The sequence below is a fragment of the Pristiophorus japonicus genome, chromosome 17, assembly GCF_044704955.1.
Source record: "Pristiophorus japonicus isolate sPriJap1 chromosome 17, sPriJap1.hap1, whole genome shotgun sequence".
Lineage (NCBI taxonomy): Eukaryota > Metazoa > Chordata > Chondrichthyes > Pristiophoridae > Pristiophorus > Pristiophorus japonicus.
Window position 1 is genome coordinate 612,229 of NC_091993.1, and position 15,028 is coordinate 627,256.

The 15,028-nt window shown below is 50.0% G+C and overlaps 1 protein-coding gene across 6 annotated transcripts in view; it reads left to right on the plus strand.

Moving 5' to 3' along the window:
• The window catches only part of sema4ba (sema domain, immunoglobulin domain (Ig), transmembrane domain (TM) and short cytoplasmic domain, (semaphorin) 4Ba), a 505,268-nt gene that overhangs the window by 145,644 nt on the left and 344,596 nt on the right, over nt 1-15,028 (plus strand). Inside the window, exon 1 of one of the 6 annotated variants that reach the window (XM_070858289.1) lies at nt 7,860-7,890. The exons of the other annotated variants lie outside the window; for them this stretch is intronic. The gene's annotated coding sequence lies outside the window, so the exon portion shown is untranslated. Of the gene's footprint in view, nt 1-7,859; nt 7,891-15,028 lie in introns of those variants that run through there. 6 annotated transcript variants of the gene reach the window in all.

Genomic DNA, 15,028 nt, shown 5'->3' on the forward strand with positions numbered 1-15,028 from the left:
GTTCATTGGATATATTCAAAAGGGAGTTAGATATGGCCCTTACTGCTAAGGGAATCAAGGGGTATGGAGAGAAAGCAGGAAAGGGGTACTGAGGGAATGATCAGCCATGATCTTATTGAATGGCCTACTCCTGCACCTATTTTCCATGTTTCTATTATCATCATAGGCAGTCCCTCAAAATCGAGACTTGCTTCCACTCTAAAAGTGAGTTCTCAGGTGACTGAACAGTCCAATGTGGGAATTACAGTCTCTGTCACAGGTGGGACAGACAGTGGTCGAAGGAAAGGGTGGGTGGGGAGTCTGGTTTGCCGCACGCTCCTTCTGCTGCCTGCGCTTGGTTTCTGCATGCTCTCGGCTACAAGACTCGAGGTGCTCAACGCCCTCCCGGATGCTTTTCCTCCACTTTGGGTGGTCATGGGCCAGGGATTACCAGGTGTCGGTGGGGATGTTGCACTTTATCAGGGAGGCTTTGAGGGTGTCCTTGTAACGTTTCCTCTGCCCACCTTTGGCTCGTTTGCTGTGAAGGAATTCTGAGTAGAGCGCTTGTTTTGTGTCGGACATGCGAACAATGTGGCCTGCCCAACGGAGCTGGTCGAGTGTGGTCAGTGCTTCGATGCTGGGGATGTTGGCCTGATCGAGAACACTGACGTTGGTGCGTCTGTCCTCCCAGTGGATTTGCAGGATCTTGCGGAGACAGCACTGGTGGTACATCTCCAGTGCTTTGAGATGTCTGCTGTATATAGTCCACTTCTTTGAGCCATATAGGAGGGCTCCAAAAAAGGGGACAAGTCTGACTGCGGAATCTCCCTGCTGTCGGCCTCTGGAGAAAGTCATCGCAAGAATCCTCCTCAATCATCATCTCCCTGTGGCTGAAGAACTCCTCCCAGAGTCACAATGCGGATTCCGTCCACTAAGGGGTACAACGGACATGATCTTCACCAGGCAACAACCAGAAGAGAAATGCAGGGAGCAGCACCAACCCTTGTCCATGGCCTTCTTTGACCTCACAACGGCCTTTGACACTGTCAACTGTGAGAGACTATGGAGCGTCCTCCTCTGTTTCGGATGCCCCCGAAAGTTTGTTACCATCCTCCGCCTGCTCCACGACGACATGCAGGCCGTGATCCTGACCAACGGATCCATTACAGACCCAATCCACGTCCGGACCGGGGTCAAACAGGGCTGCATCATCACACCAACCCTCTTCTCGATCTTCCTTGTTGCAATGCTCCATCTCACGCTCAACAAGCTCCCTGCTAGAGTGGAACTAAACTATAGAGCCAATGGGAACCTGTTCAACCTTCTCCGCTTCCAGGCTAGATCCAAGGTCGTCCTACCCTCTGTCGCCAAACTACAGTCCGTGGACCACGCTTGCATCTGCGCACACTCAGAGGCTGAACTTCAAGCCATCGTCAAACACTCTCACACACACACGCGCACACACACACAGACTCACACACACACACAGACAGACACACACACCCACACACATTCACACACACACACAAACACACGCACACATACTCACACACACACACAGACACACTCACACACAAATACACGCACACATACTGTCTCACATACACAGACACACACACCCACACACTCAGACTCACACAGATACATGTACACACACACACACAGACTCACACACCCACGCAGACAGACACACACACCCACACACACACAAACACACGCACACATACTCACACACACACACAGACACACTCACACACACACAAACACACGCACACATACTGTCTCACATACACAGACACACACACCCACACACTCAGACTCACACAGAAACATGTACACACACACACACACACAGACTCACACACCCACGCAGACAGACACACACACACAGTCTTACAGACACACACACACACACACACACACACTTGCAGACGTACACACAGACTCTCACATATACATGCACACTCAAATGGACTTGCACGCAGACCCATACACAGAGACATTCACACACACTCTCACACACCTACACACACCCACACTCACACCCTAGAGAATGGCAGTTTGTGACAATGAGAAAACATGGCATTTTAAAGTAGAATAATTTCTCGGTAGCACAGAGCCATCTTTAAACACGGAGCACGATGCATAGCAATGGCTGATGAGAAGGTGTCTTGATGGAAATAAGCTGATCAATTTCCTTTTTGAATGTGAAATATCTGCAACTCAAAGAACCCAACATCACTCAGTACGTGACAGGCCGAGTACTATTTGTGACTCTGCTTCCAGCCTTGGTGATATTCCGAACCGTGATGTAATGATATTCTCTCTTGGTTGTAACACAGAACGTTCTGATCAATACGAATTATCACAAGTGAGTTTCCTTGGTGGATTATGGAAACATTTAGTATTTTTTAAACAAGTTTATTTGCAGTTGATTAAAATAATTTCCCTGAACTAGATGTAGTTCGCTCGCCTCAACATTACCCCACTAAAAAATACAATACCTATTTACAGGCCGAATGTCACTCGGGCTAATTTCAGTTACTGTTCGTAGCTCCATTGTGTTATTTCTTAATCGCTAAACACTTTCTATTCTGTTGATGGACAGTCCAATGGTTTTGATGGTTTCAACTTTTAACCAGATTTCTTAAAAGTACGTATGGGTAGACGCACTGGGTACAGTTCAGTGCCTCAGTTAAAATGATGATTCCTACCTTTAGCAAGGCCTGACCTGCTTTGACCATTTTACTTTGAACTTTAAGGGCTGCAAATTCTGTATAGCCCGGTTTGAGGCACTGTCACCGCCTGGTCGCTAACATCAGCACCAGGCAATCTTTACCGCCTCTAAACGGGATATTCATTTTTAGCACCCCAAGAGGGGAGTGAAGCACTAGGGGGAGCGTTCCGCTTAGGGCGCTAACGGGACGGGAGCGCCACTGAAGTTGTGGTTGCTAGGATACCGGCATCCCAGCACCTAAAGAGGAGGTGAGATGGACCAGGCAAAGACTGCAAGGAAATGGAAGAAACGTTCACAACAGTCTTCTAGAGGTCAGAAAGGCCTTTTGGCTAAGATCATGCGTAACTGACCTGACAGGGGATTAACCATGACTCCAACGTGCATCTCCCTGGATCAGGAAGGTGGTTCTCCTATGCTTTTTGGAAATAGGAGGTGTGTGGGGTTGCTGACCCATCCACCTCCATGGCACGAACCATGTATTGCAGTACTTCCAGGAACGGTGCTTGGGCTCTAGGCCTTTTGGCTAAGAGCATTAGCGCAGGGTGATCCTTGATGTGTGCAAGGTGACCTCTGGCGTTTGTGATCTGACAAAGAATTGGAAAGATTGGCTACGAAAAATTAAAAAAAATTAAAAATAAAAAAAAACTGTAAATAAAATGCACTCTGAACACTTACCTGCTCAGTCCCTCAGATATCGCCCCGGGATCCTCTGTGCAGTGCCTGCTCTCCCTGTCGGAGGTAACACCAGGCGCTACGGCGGGTGGAAGCAGTCACTTTCACGGGGGCATTGCACTCTTGGTGATGTCACCCGGTGGGCGGGGCTGGCGTTGCCGCTAAACCTTCACTGAAGTTCACGGCAGGTGCTGACAGCGTGGGCGCTCAGGCCGGAGGTGCTTAGCGCCCAACGGGTAAAACTAACCAACCTCAGTATTATAAATTAGCTCAGCAAGAGAATTCTTACTGAGTTATATTGTCATAATCGCTTGCCACCCTGGAAGAGTTGGGAACATAGGAACATTGGGAACAGGAGGTGGCCATTCAGCTCGCCGAGCTTGCTCCGCCATTCCGTTAGATCGTGATTGACCTGCACCTCAACTTCATTCACCCGCCTTTATTCCACATCCCTCCATACCCTTACCCAACAAAAATTGGTCGATCTCTGTCTCGCTCCTGAAAGCTCCAATTGTCCCCAGTGCACACAGCCTCTTGGGGGAGAGAATTCCTGATTTAAATGATGTTGCAACAAGCTCATTGTCACCCTTCGCTCTAACAGAGGTCTTTAAAATGATGAAAAGTTTTGATCGAGTGGATACAGAGAGAATATTTCCATTTGTGGGGAAGAGCATAACTAGAGGCCATCAATATAAGATAGTCACCCAGAAATCCAATGGGGAATTCAGAAGAAACTTCTTTACCCAGAGAGTGGTGAGAATGTGGGACTCGCTGCCACAGGGAGGGGTTGAGGCGAATAGTATCGATGCATTTAAGGGGAGGCTGGACAAGCCAATGAGGGAGAAGGGAATAGAGGGTTATGCTGATGTCTGTCTTCATCTAAATCTAAGAGGACGATCGAGTGCAGCATAAACGCCGGCATGGACTGGTTGGGCCGAATGGCCTGTTTCCGTGCCATATATCCCGTGTAATCCTGTGTAACTCGATGTGTACATGTTACCTACTCCCAATGTGCAAACTTTGCAAATGAGACTGGCAAATGAAGTAATTGTGGGAGAGACATTCAGAGTACTAGAAAGAAGGAAAATGATAAGAGTGATTAAAGTAGACATTCGAATTGTCAGACATCCAGAGAGTGAGACACATGCAGAAGGGAGAAAAACAAGGAACGGACTTAACAAAGACAAGGCAGAAAAAACAAGAAAGATTTAGACAGGCAGGTGCAGAGGCAAGAAGAAAATTACATGTGTGACATTGTGAGATAATTCTACTTCATCATCATAGGCAGTCCCTCGAAATGAGGATGACTTGCTTCCTCGCCGAAAAGGGATGAGTTCACAGATATTTCACTGAAGAACCTAATATTCCAGATCCAGAACTACACATGTTGAAGGGTGGAAGATGCCTGTGTGTGGATTTTTTTAACGTGGGGTGACTGTTGCACACCAGCCACCACACGGGCTTGACAGAGCTAGGTCTTGGTCCAGTGGCAAGGGTTAATCAGGACGATTGGAGACCAGCTCTGCTGCACGGACCCAGTGCGCTCACATATCGCAGTGTGGGCTGGCCCCGTGCTGCCCCTGGGCCCTCGCCTCTCCTGGGCCCCGGTCATTTCCCTCTACGAACTCTTGCCGCTCCTTTGCCCCGACCTCGCTGCTCCTGCTGTACCTGTCCACACTGCAGTCAGCCGTTGCCCTCCTGCAGCAGCATGCGCTACTCCCTGCAGTGGTATACCGCCACACGCTGCTCCCTGCAGTGGTATACCGCCGCACGCTGCTCCCTGCAGTGGTATACCGTCGCACGATGCTCCCTGCAGTGGTATACCGTCGCACGCTGCTCCCTGCAGTGGTATACCGTCGCACGCTGCTCCCTGCAGTGGTATACCGTCGCACGTTTCTCCCTGCAGTGGTATACCGTCGCATGCTGCTCCCTGCAGTGGTATACTGCCTCACGCTGCTCCCTGCAGTGGTATACCGCCGCACGCTGCTCCCTGCAGTGGTATACCGCCACACGCTGCTCCCTGCAGTGGTATACCGCCACACGCTGCTCCCTGCAGTGGTATACCGTCGCACGCTGCTCCCTGCAGTGGTATACCGTCGCACGCTGCTCCCTGCAGTGGTATACCGTCGCACGCTGCTCCCTGCAGTGGTATACCGTCGCACGCTGCTCCCTGCAGTGGTATACCGTCGCACGCTGCTCCCTGCAGTGGTATACCGCCTCACGCTGCTCCCTGCAGTGGTATACCGTCGCACGCTGCTCCCTGCAGTGGTATACCGTCGCACGCTGCTCCCTGCAGTGGTATACCGTCGCACGCTGCTCCCTGCAGTGGTATACCGTCGCACGCTGCTCCCTGCAGTGGTATACTGCCATACGCTGCTCCCTGCAGTGGTATACTGCCACACCCTGCTCCCTGCAGTGGTATACCGTCGCACGCTGCTCCCTGCAGTGGTATACTGCCATACGCTGCTCCCTGCAGTGGTATACCGTCGCACGCTGCTCCCTGCAGTGGTATACCGTCGCACGCTGCTCCCTGCAGTGGTATACCGTCGCACGTTGCTCCCTGCAGTGGTATACCGCCGCACGCTGCTCCCTGCAGTGGTATACCGTCGCACGCTGCTCCCTGCAGTGGTATACTGCCACACCCTGCTCCCTGCAGTGGTATACTGCCTCACGCTGCTCCCTGCAGTGGTATACCGTCGCACGTTGCTCCCTGCAGTGGTATACCGTCGCACGCTGCTCCCTGCAGTGGTATACTGCCATACGTTGCTCCCTGCAGTGGTATACCGCCGCACGCTGATCCCTCTAATGGCCCCGGCCTGCTGATGGTCTTGCAGGCCAGGACTGTGTCAATTTCTGGGCCAGGCCACCGCCGCTGCTCCTTCTAATTCTATTTAAGTAATGCTAAACCTACAAACATTGTCTGCCGTGACTCAATGGGTAGCCTCTGGGTTAGAAGGTTGTAGGTTGAAGTCCCACTCCAGGGACTTGAGCACAAATTCTTGGCTGACACTCCAGTGTAGTGCTGAGGAAGTGCAACACTGTAGGAGGTGCCGTCTTTCAGAGGCCCCGTTTACCCTCATGGGTGGATGTTGGAGATCCCATGGCTCTATTTCAAAGAAGAACAGGGAAGCACGCTCAAGGGTTATGGGTGAACGCAACTCGGTGCGAGTTAGGATATGGGCAGCTGAGTTTTGGATGAACTCAAATTTGTGGAGGGTGGGAGATGGGAGGCGGGTCAGGAGAGTATTGGAATAATCGGGCGGAATGTCCTACCTCTTCCCTGAGAAAATGGCACGGGGAGCAGGCTCAGGGACACACCCGGTGCAGAAGTCCCGCCCCGCCCCTGAATTGGGCTGAATGCCCCCCCAAAGCAAACCCACAGTGCCACTTCATTTGGGGACGTTTCCCGTGGCGCTGTTGGGGCGGTGAGTCGAGCGCTGTGACTCCACGTAGCGCTGTCACGCTTCACCCCGGGGAGGGCCACTGCACACTCTGCAAGGCCTGTGATGGCCTGCACTGGGCCACCCGGGCAGGGTGCAACTGGGCCTGCTGTACGGCACCCGAAGCAGAGTGTCGGTCTGCACGATCCTGGAGTCGACCCGAGAGTCGGCAATCCAGGAAAGATGGCGGCGCGGGGCGCTGGCACCCTCCCCTTTAAGTATCGCCCCGAGAGCGGACATCGGCAGGCGGGGTGGTAAGGGGTCGGTGCGGTGAGCGGTCACCGCGCACGGTGATGATGTCATTGTCGATTGCGCGGCAGTTTGGGGTGCTAACCGCGGGGCGCGCTGCGGCTGTGTCAGCACCCCTGAAAACTCCCGGGCAATTTCCCGGGAACTGGTAGCCCCTCCCCCGGGCGAAATGTCTTGCTCCGTCCCTGGAGTCGCTAACGGGCCTCGAAAAAAGGGGCAATTTCACCCCCTGTATGTTCACTGGGGGACTTTCTCTTCCGGAACAGTCCCACCTCTGTGGTGTTCTCGAGGTTTCTCTTATACCCCAGCCAGAGAAGCCAACGTTGCTCTTATGCTGCTGCTTGTTTAGTAATATTGGTATCTGCCAGCCAGCCCTTGCTGTTGACACCACGAAGTCCAACTCCCTTCGACGGACTCATAGACCTGTGAGAAAATGAGCCTGAGATGGAATGCCAGAAGATCCCGATCTCACACTGTCATTTATGTAAAGATTGTAACTGCAAGGCTTGCCACCAGAGGGTGCAACTGTTGGAGGCCCAAGGGTCACCTGTGCACCTTGTGCTCGGGAGTATAAAAGGTTGTCTGCCAGGCTGCTTCGGCACTCTGGAGTTGTATTGAAGAGACTAAGGTCACATCAGTTTTAGCTCACAGTACTCAGTCTTGTGGAGTTCTTCCATACTTAACACACACGAGTTGAATCTCAGAGAGTTGATGGTCTGCATTTGGTGGCATGACATTTGGCTGAGCCATGGAAGATATTGTCCCTCCAAGCAACAGGAATTCTTGAAGAGTTACTTTAACTGCACAGTAAAAGTGAGCAGCATTGCTACAGTTCCCCACCACTGAATATGTAGACGGAGCTCATTTTCTTTTTGTGTATCTTCTGTGCAACCGTATAATTAATTCCTGTGGAATTGCAGGAGAGGCTGGCGTTTCAGCACCTGAGTAACGAGCTGAGACCTTGTTTGATCAGGGCCTTGCTTTGGTTGACTGTGTTGCTGGGGCCTGTGCTGGATGGAGAGACCTGGGGGATTGGGTAAGCCGTCTCCATCAACAGGGGCGGGGTGATTCGCGGCAGGTGTGCTTGACTCAGCCAAGGCGGCAGGTCTGTTCTTGATTTTGCCATGCATTTAATCCGGGCTTTACATGGTTTATGGGGGCGGTGGGGGGGCTTCTTTCTTCAAACGAGAGTAAGGGAGCTCCTGTTTGTTAATCTGCTTTTTGCTGCTGGATGGAATGTGAATCATGCAGGTGTTGGTGGTAAAAACACCGATAATTGCCCCGGCATGACAGTGAAGCTAAGACCGAGCTGAACAGTGTTGAAAGCCGAGGTTTTCTGTGGTAATTTCAGATGCCATTTTGGCTGCAAATTCAGAAAATGTAAGATTAGTTTTTGCTTGATTTTTTTTTGAAGTTTCAGATGTATGTCCTCAGTCTAAATCTTTTCAATAAAATTAGGGGTTAAAGATCAGAAGAATGAAAGGGAGGTTGATTGTGAAGCGTGGAATAATTCTTTCAATAAGCAGTTGTCAGCTAGATATGACTATTGTGGTAATTAGTGGACAAAAGTTTAATCCATTCGTATGACAACCTTTAACATAGAATTATGTGGATTTTACGGCTCAAACAGACCATTCGGCCCAGCTGGTCTGTGCTGGCCCTCATTCTCCAAACCAGCCTCCTCCCACTTTACTTCATCTCACCCTATCAGCATATCCTTCACAGAGAAACAGTACAACCAGCGGAAGCACAAACAGCGGAAGGAGCGTACGACAAACCAAGCGCCTCACCCACCCGACCCTCCAACCACCGTCTGCCCCACCTGTGACCGAGACTGTGGGTCCCACATTGGTCTCATCAGTCACTGTAGAACCCATGTTAGTGTGGAAGCAAGTAATCCTCGGCTCCGAGGGACTGCCTGAGAATACGAAGATATCCTCCTGTTCCTTTCTCCCTTATGTATTTATCTAGCTTCTCCTTGAAATACATCTTTCTCTCCACTGCTTTGAAATATTCAGCAGTCTGTGGGGCCTCTACTCATTGGAATTCAGAAGAATGAGAGGTGATCTTATTGAAACGTATAAGATTATGAGGGGGCTCGACAAGGTGGATGCAGAGAGGATGTTTCCACTGATGGGGGAGACTAGAACTAGAGGGCATGATCTTAGAATAAGGGGCTGCCCATTTAAAACAGATGAGGAGAAATTTATTCTCTGAGGATTGTAAATCTGTGGAATTCACTGCCTCAGAGAGCTGTGGAAGCTGGGACATTAAATAAATTTAAGACAGAGATACTCAGTTTCTTAACCGATGAGGGGATAAGGGGTTATGGGGAGTGGGCAGGGAAGTGGAGCTGAGTCCATGATCGGATCAGCCATGATCGTATTAAATGGCGGAGCAGGCTCGAGGGGCCATATGGCCTACTCTTGCTCCTATTTCTTACGTTCTTATTTTAAAATGGATTATGACCAACACTCTGGAGATCCCGTGCTGCTGGCTCACTGGCTTTTAAGAGGAATGTATTAAATGGGTCGTGCAGCCCATTAAAGGGGCTGCGTGGTCCCAGAAAAACATTTGAAGGAACATTGGTTCCAACTGCCGCTTGGATAACAGGCACAAGTGTATGCAAGTGTAATTACCGGCTCATTTCTTGCAGAATCGGTGAAGTGCATCGAATTGAGAGCACAAGTGCACATCCAGCTCATTAATGGTCCCACCAACTGCTGAAGCAGTTGTATATTTGTATGCTTGATTTTCTGCAATGATTGGACAAACAATCTCTTAACCGTACATGTCATTCCTGATCAAAATTCGAGGTGAATGGCCATGCACAGGAACCTGCCGAGTCGCGTTCTTGTGCAGCTGCTCACAGTTGCCATGTGCTAACCGCATTGGTGTTCTCACGCAGGTCGAGGCCATAAAAGGAGTGGTGGTGTGCAGCCTGGGAGCAGCGTGGAGGCCCCTACCTGCGAGAGAACACCAGCGGCAGGGGGCCATAAGAGTAGCAGCGTGGGGGCCACTCCAGGGAGCAGTGCAAGCTGGGGCAGCAGGGCGACGGCAGCGAAGAGTGACGTCATCAAGGTCCAGGTCGGTGATTGGAGCGTGGGGAGGTACAGCGAGAGACTGGGGGAATGTGATCGGGGCCCAGGGGAGGCGTGAGTCCGGGGCCAGGGGTCCAGGGGCAGCACGGGCCAGCCCAATGTGTGCGCACTTGGTCCAGTCGTCTTGGATAACCCTTGCCACTGGACCAAGACCTCGCTCTGTCAAGCCCGTGTGGTGGCTGGTGTGCAACGGTCACCCCACGTTAACAAAATCCACGCACAGGCATCTTCCACCCTTCAGGATGTAGTTCGGGATCTGGAATATTAGGTCCTTCATTGAAACACCTGTGAACACGTCTTTTTTTGCCGTGGAAGCAAGTCATCCTCGCTTCGAGGGACTGCCTATGATGATGATGATGATGATGAACCGCACTAAACGTTCCGAGGATCAAGTTATTTTATCCACTCTCCCCGAGGAATCGCCCATTCAGGATGCTACGTGGCTATGAGGGCCAGCATCGCAGTCGGCACATCTCAGTCAGCGGTTCGTCCTGTGAGCCGATTGTGCAGCGACAGACTTACTGTCAGCCTGTGTGACAGCCCTTTTCTTGTTTCAAAGGCTGTGTCACTGTGTTGCATCTTTTCACTAATTATCCATCAAGATCAGGATGTCTCAGGAGACTCGTGCACTAACTTGGCAAACTAGCTGACAGCATTTGTTGACGCAAAATGGCTGATTATCATTACACAAATCGTGGGAGCTAGTCATTAAATTCCTCACATCTGACCGATATCGGGGTGGAGATTTTAACCCCCACACCAGGCGGAAACATCAATGGGCCTACATCCCATCTCTGGGCACTTCATTGCTGACATTACATGTTTCGGAAAGGACACGAAACCTGCTCTTACTGTGGGCCGCTCCATCTCCTCACCTTCAATGTGAGGTTTCACCATGAACACCATGACTTACTTCCCCAGTGATTCAGGTGCTGGCTTCCTTAAGTGATCACTATGACAACCTGCCTCCGTACTCTTCCTAGGTGTACGACTTCACCATGGATGATAGTATCAGCCCCTACTCTCGCGCCAAGGGGACAGTGAAAGGCTGCCAAACAGAACTAGGCTGAGTGGGTTTGGGAAATGATGGAATAAACTAGCTTAACTGCTGGGCTGACTGCAGTGCTAATAGCTGTTTTTGCAGATCTTGCATTCTGCAAGAACAATGTAGTATTAAGTGTCTTTGTACAAGCTATGATGTGCACTAGCAAACGTTGAATATTCACTAAGCTGGTGGCTGGGACAAGTTAAAATGGAGCAGAGAACTTACCCACTGGAATCGTGTTCTAATCTGGCCGACTGCAATTCTAAATTGTTGGTGGCAAGGACCCCCGGCCTGGAGCTGGGGGGTCCTTCTGTGAATATGAAGACCGGGCTTCAGCACCATCATTGGGGCCTGACTGCAATATAAACCCGAGGGCTGAGCGGGCAGGAAAGCGAGTCTTTTTATTGTGGGCCAGGAGAAGCAGGAGTTCTCCGTTTCCCATGGGGAAGACTTGGGTCACCCGTGACCACAACCCCTGGTGGAGACCCTTCCCGATCGCTTGCCTTAGTGCAGGGGGTTCGGTCTCTCTGTTCTCTGACAGAAACCTCCTGCCTCCACAGTGAATGTGCACTTTTAGCCAGTGCAGTACGGGCAGCTTGCATCTGTTGTATATTTTATTGAAATAGCCTCAAGCGTCCTTTTTATAATTAAGTCCATCTTCGAGTGTCGAGTTTGCTAACTTCGATCATGTGCTACTGAACCCAAACCTCACCCAGGGACACGTTCATCCTTCGGCATATGCGTGCAAAGTACATCAGGCCGGGATGAAGTAATTGTTCAGAGGGTGGTCAGGAGCACATGTGGTGATGCTTAGTTCTTAACCTTGTGTAAGCTGTGGCTCAGTGGGTAACACATTTGCCTCTGAGTCAGAAGGTTGTGGGTTCAAGTTTCACTCTAGAGACCCGAGCACAAAAATCTAGGCTGACACTTCAGTGCAGTGCTGCACTGTCGGAGGTAACGTCTTTTGGATGAGAGGTTAAACTGAGGCCTTGTCTGCCTTTTCCAGGTGGATGTAAAAGATCTCACGGCCATTATTTCAAGAAGAGTAGGGGGAATTCTCCCTGGTGTCTTGGCCAATATTTATCCCTCAATCAACATAACAAAAAAACAGATGATCTGGTCATTATCACATTGCTGTTTGTGGGAGCTTGCTGTGCGCAAATTGGCTGCTGTGTTTCCCACATTACAACAGTGACTACACTCCAAAAGTACTTCATTGGCTGTAAAGCACTTTGAGGCGTCCGGTGGTCGTGAAAGGCGCTATATAAATCCAAGTCTTTCTTTGCTCAATGTGAAATGCCATCTCACTATCCCCACCCCCGTTAGTTTAATGCTGTTTCAGTCATATATTCAGTACTTAATGGAATGCTAAACTGTCCAAATGTATGATTTGTGAGGTTGGGACTGAGATGTGACCAAGTGTTGTCATGGAAGTTGCATCATGTTCAAGCAGCATGAAAAACGATCCTATTTCTGTGGTCATGTAGAATGAATTAAATTACAAAAGCCTTGGGGAATTGTAATATTTTTTTACATTTGAAAGAAATAACTTGTATCTATACGGCACTTTGCATGACTGCGGGACGTCTCAAAGCGCTTTGCAGCCTTGAAGTACTTCTGAAGTGTAGTCACTGTTGTAATGTGGGAAATGCGGCAGCCAATTTGCACACAGCAAGCTCCCACAAACAGCAATGTGATAATGACCGGATAATCTGTTATAACAATGTCAGTTGAGGGATAAATATTGGCCAGAACACCAGGGAGAACCCCCCCTGCTCTTCGAAATAGTGCCGTGGGATCTTTTACGTCCACCTGAGAGAGCAGATGGGGCAATCGTTTAGTGCTGCACTGGAGTGGTAAGTTTAAACAATACAAATGCCAAAAATAAATGACACGACAAAAATGTATATCCACTTTATATTTTGTAATTATTTTGTTCTGTTACGTGGTTGTTAGTGACTGCTGAGTGTGGTCATTTATTTCAACGGGATAAAAATTATGTCTGACCGTTACTCCAAAAAATGTTCTCCATGAGCCGCCATTTCTCAAAGTACTACACACCTATGTAATAATTACACGGGATCATTGTCCGAGTGTTAGCTGGTTATAAGGGATAGCCTTCTACATTGCATTACTCAAGCACGTTTGGGAGTATGGGAGTGGTATCTGTTGTCATGCTCATGGGTTAATTCGCCCCACCATCAATGTTCCCGTTAGGCTGGAGGTCCCGCGCAGGCAACTTGCCGGCTTTCCAATCGATAAACCCCACAAGCGCAGAGATTGGAATGGTCCGCGCAGCCCCTTAAAGGGTCCGCGCAGCCCCTTAAAGGGGCCACGCACCCAAAAACAGAGAACATTGCCAGCCACAGCATGTAATCTCCTGGGAGATGTAAAAAAGTAAGAAACTGTAATATATCCACCTGTGAGTATGCTCACAGGATTGTTCAGCTGTTGCCGCCTGTATTTTTTGTGGACTGGAGGAGTCTGTGTTCCGTGTGTTTTTTCAGTGTGTGCGGTTGCAGCCCCTATTCCATTATTTGAAGGGGCTGCTCCTCAAATTCTGGTTGCACTTCAGTCCCACACTCCTGATCTTTGGGCACCCTGTGCGGGGGGGAGCGGGCAGGTCGGAAGGCCTCCTCGTAGGACTGCTCCTGGGCCTGACCAAAGGGGCCATCAGCCGGTCCAGGCAGCGGGTGGTCGAGGGGGTCGTACAGCCCAACTGCCTGCCTCTCTTCCGCGGTTACATCCGAGCCAGGGTGTCCCTGGAGATGGAGCACACGGTGTCCACCGGTACGCTCGCGGCCTTCTGAGAGAGGTGGGCGCGGAAGGGACTGGAGTCATCATTTCAATAGGGAAGAACATTTTAATTAAATTTGATTTGTCAAGGTTCCCTTTAATGTTAGTTAATTTGTGGGGGTTTTTTGTGCCCTTACAAGAGGCGGCACTTGAATTAACGTTCTATCAAAATAGTTGTAGAGCTGTTGCCTTGTGAGTGGCTTAGCCAGTCATGTGATGTTCACAAGACTCAATAAAACCCCAGCCAGTTGGGTCTAGGTCATCCATGATGAGGTATGCAGTTGTGAGCCTAGTGGATGAACTGGTAATGTGTAGTGTGATTGTTAAACCTTTGTTAATAAACCAACTAGTTCTTAATAGCAATGTGTTGCTATGAATTCTTAAGCAAAGGACCCATGAAGCAAATACATTACAAAATCCAGGACCAATAAGGGAAATAAAACTCTGGAAAATTCCTCTCCGATCCCCTCAGGCGATTAAAACTAGTCCAGGAGATCACGGCGTGCATGCGCCATCTATAAAACCATTTACCTTCTGTAAGATGCAATCTCTGTCCTTGAAAGTATTAATTTCAGATTTAGACATTTTAATGTGTCTAGCGTGTGGAGTGAGTAATGTTCATGTCATTTTTTTATTACTCCATATCTGCTTTGTCTCTGGAATGTGATCGACGCTTTGTTCAAGAAATAAGGAAGTGTATTTAATAGAGGCCCTAAATCCTGACAGAAAGCTGCTTTGTCCCTAAGCAGAACCAAGGATTGTTGTCTAGGTACTGAGTGAATACTAAAGAGGTCGAAGCTCCGTTTGTATCGCCACCTGTTAGCGCCTGGGGGAGGGGCGGCTAACGAGCAGCTGAGCACTTACTGTCGGCGGGGAGCGGGTTCCTCGGCTCACGAGAAATTTAGTTGGGCGGTGGGGGCGGCATCTAGAGACGCGGCTGCATGCTCTACCGCCACCCGTGTGGTGAGGTCATCGAGCGTGCAACGCCCCCTTCGCCACGGTTACGAAT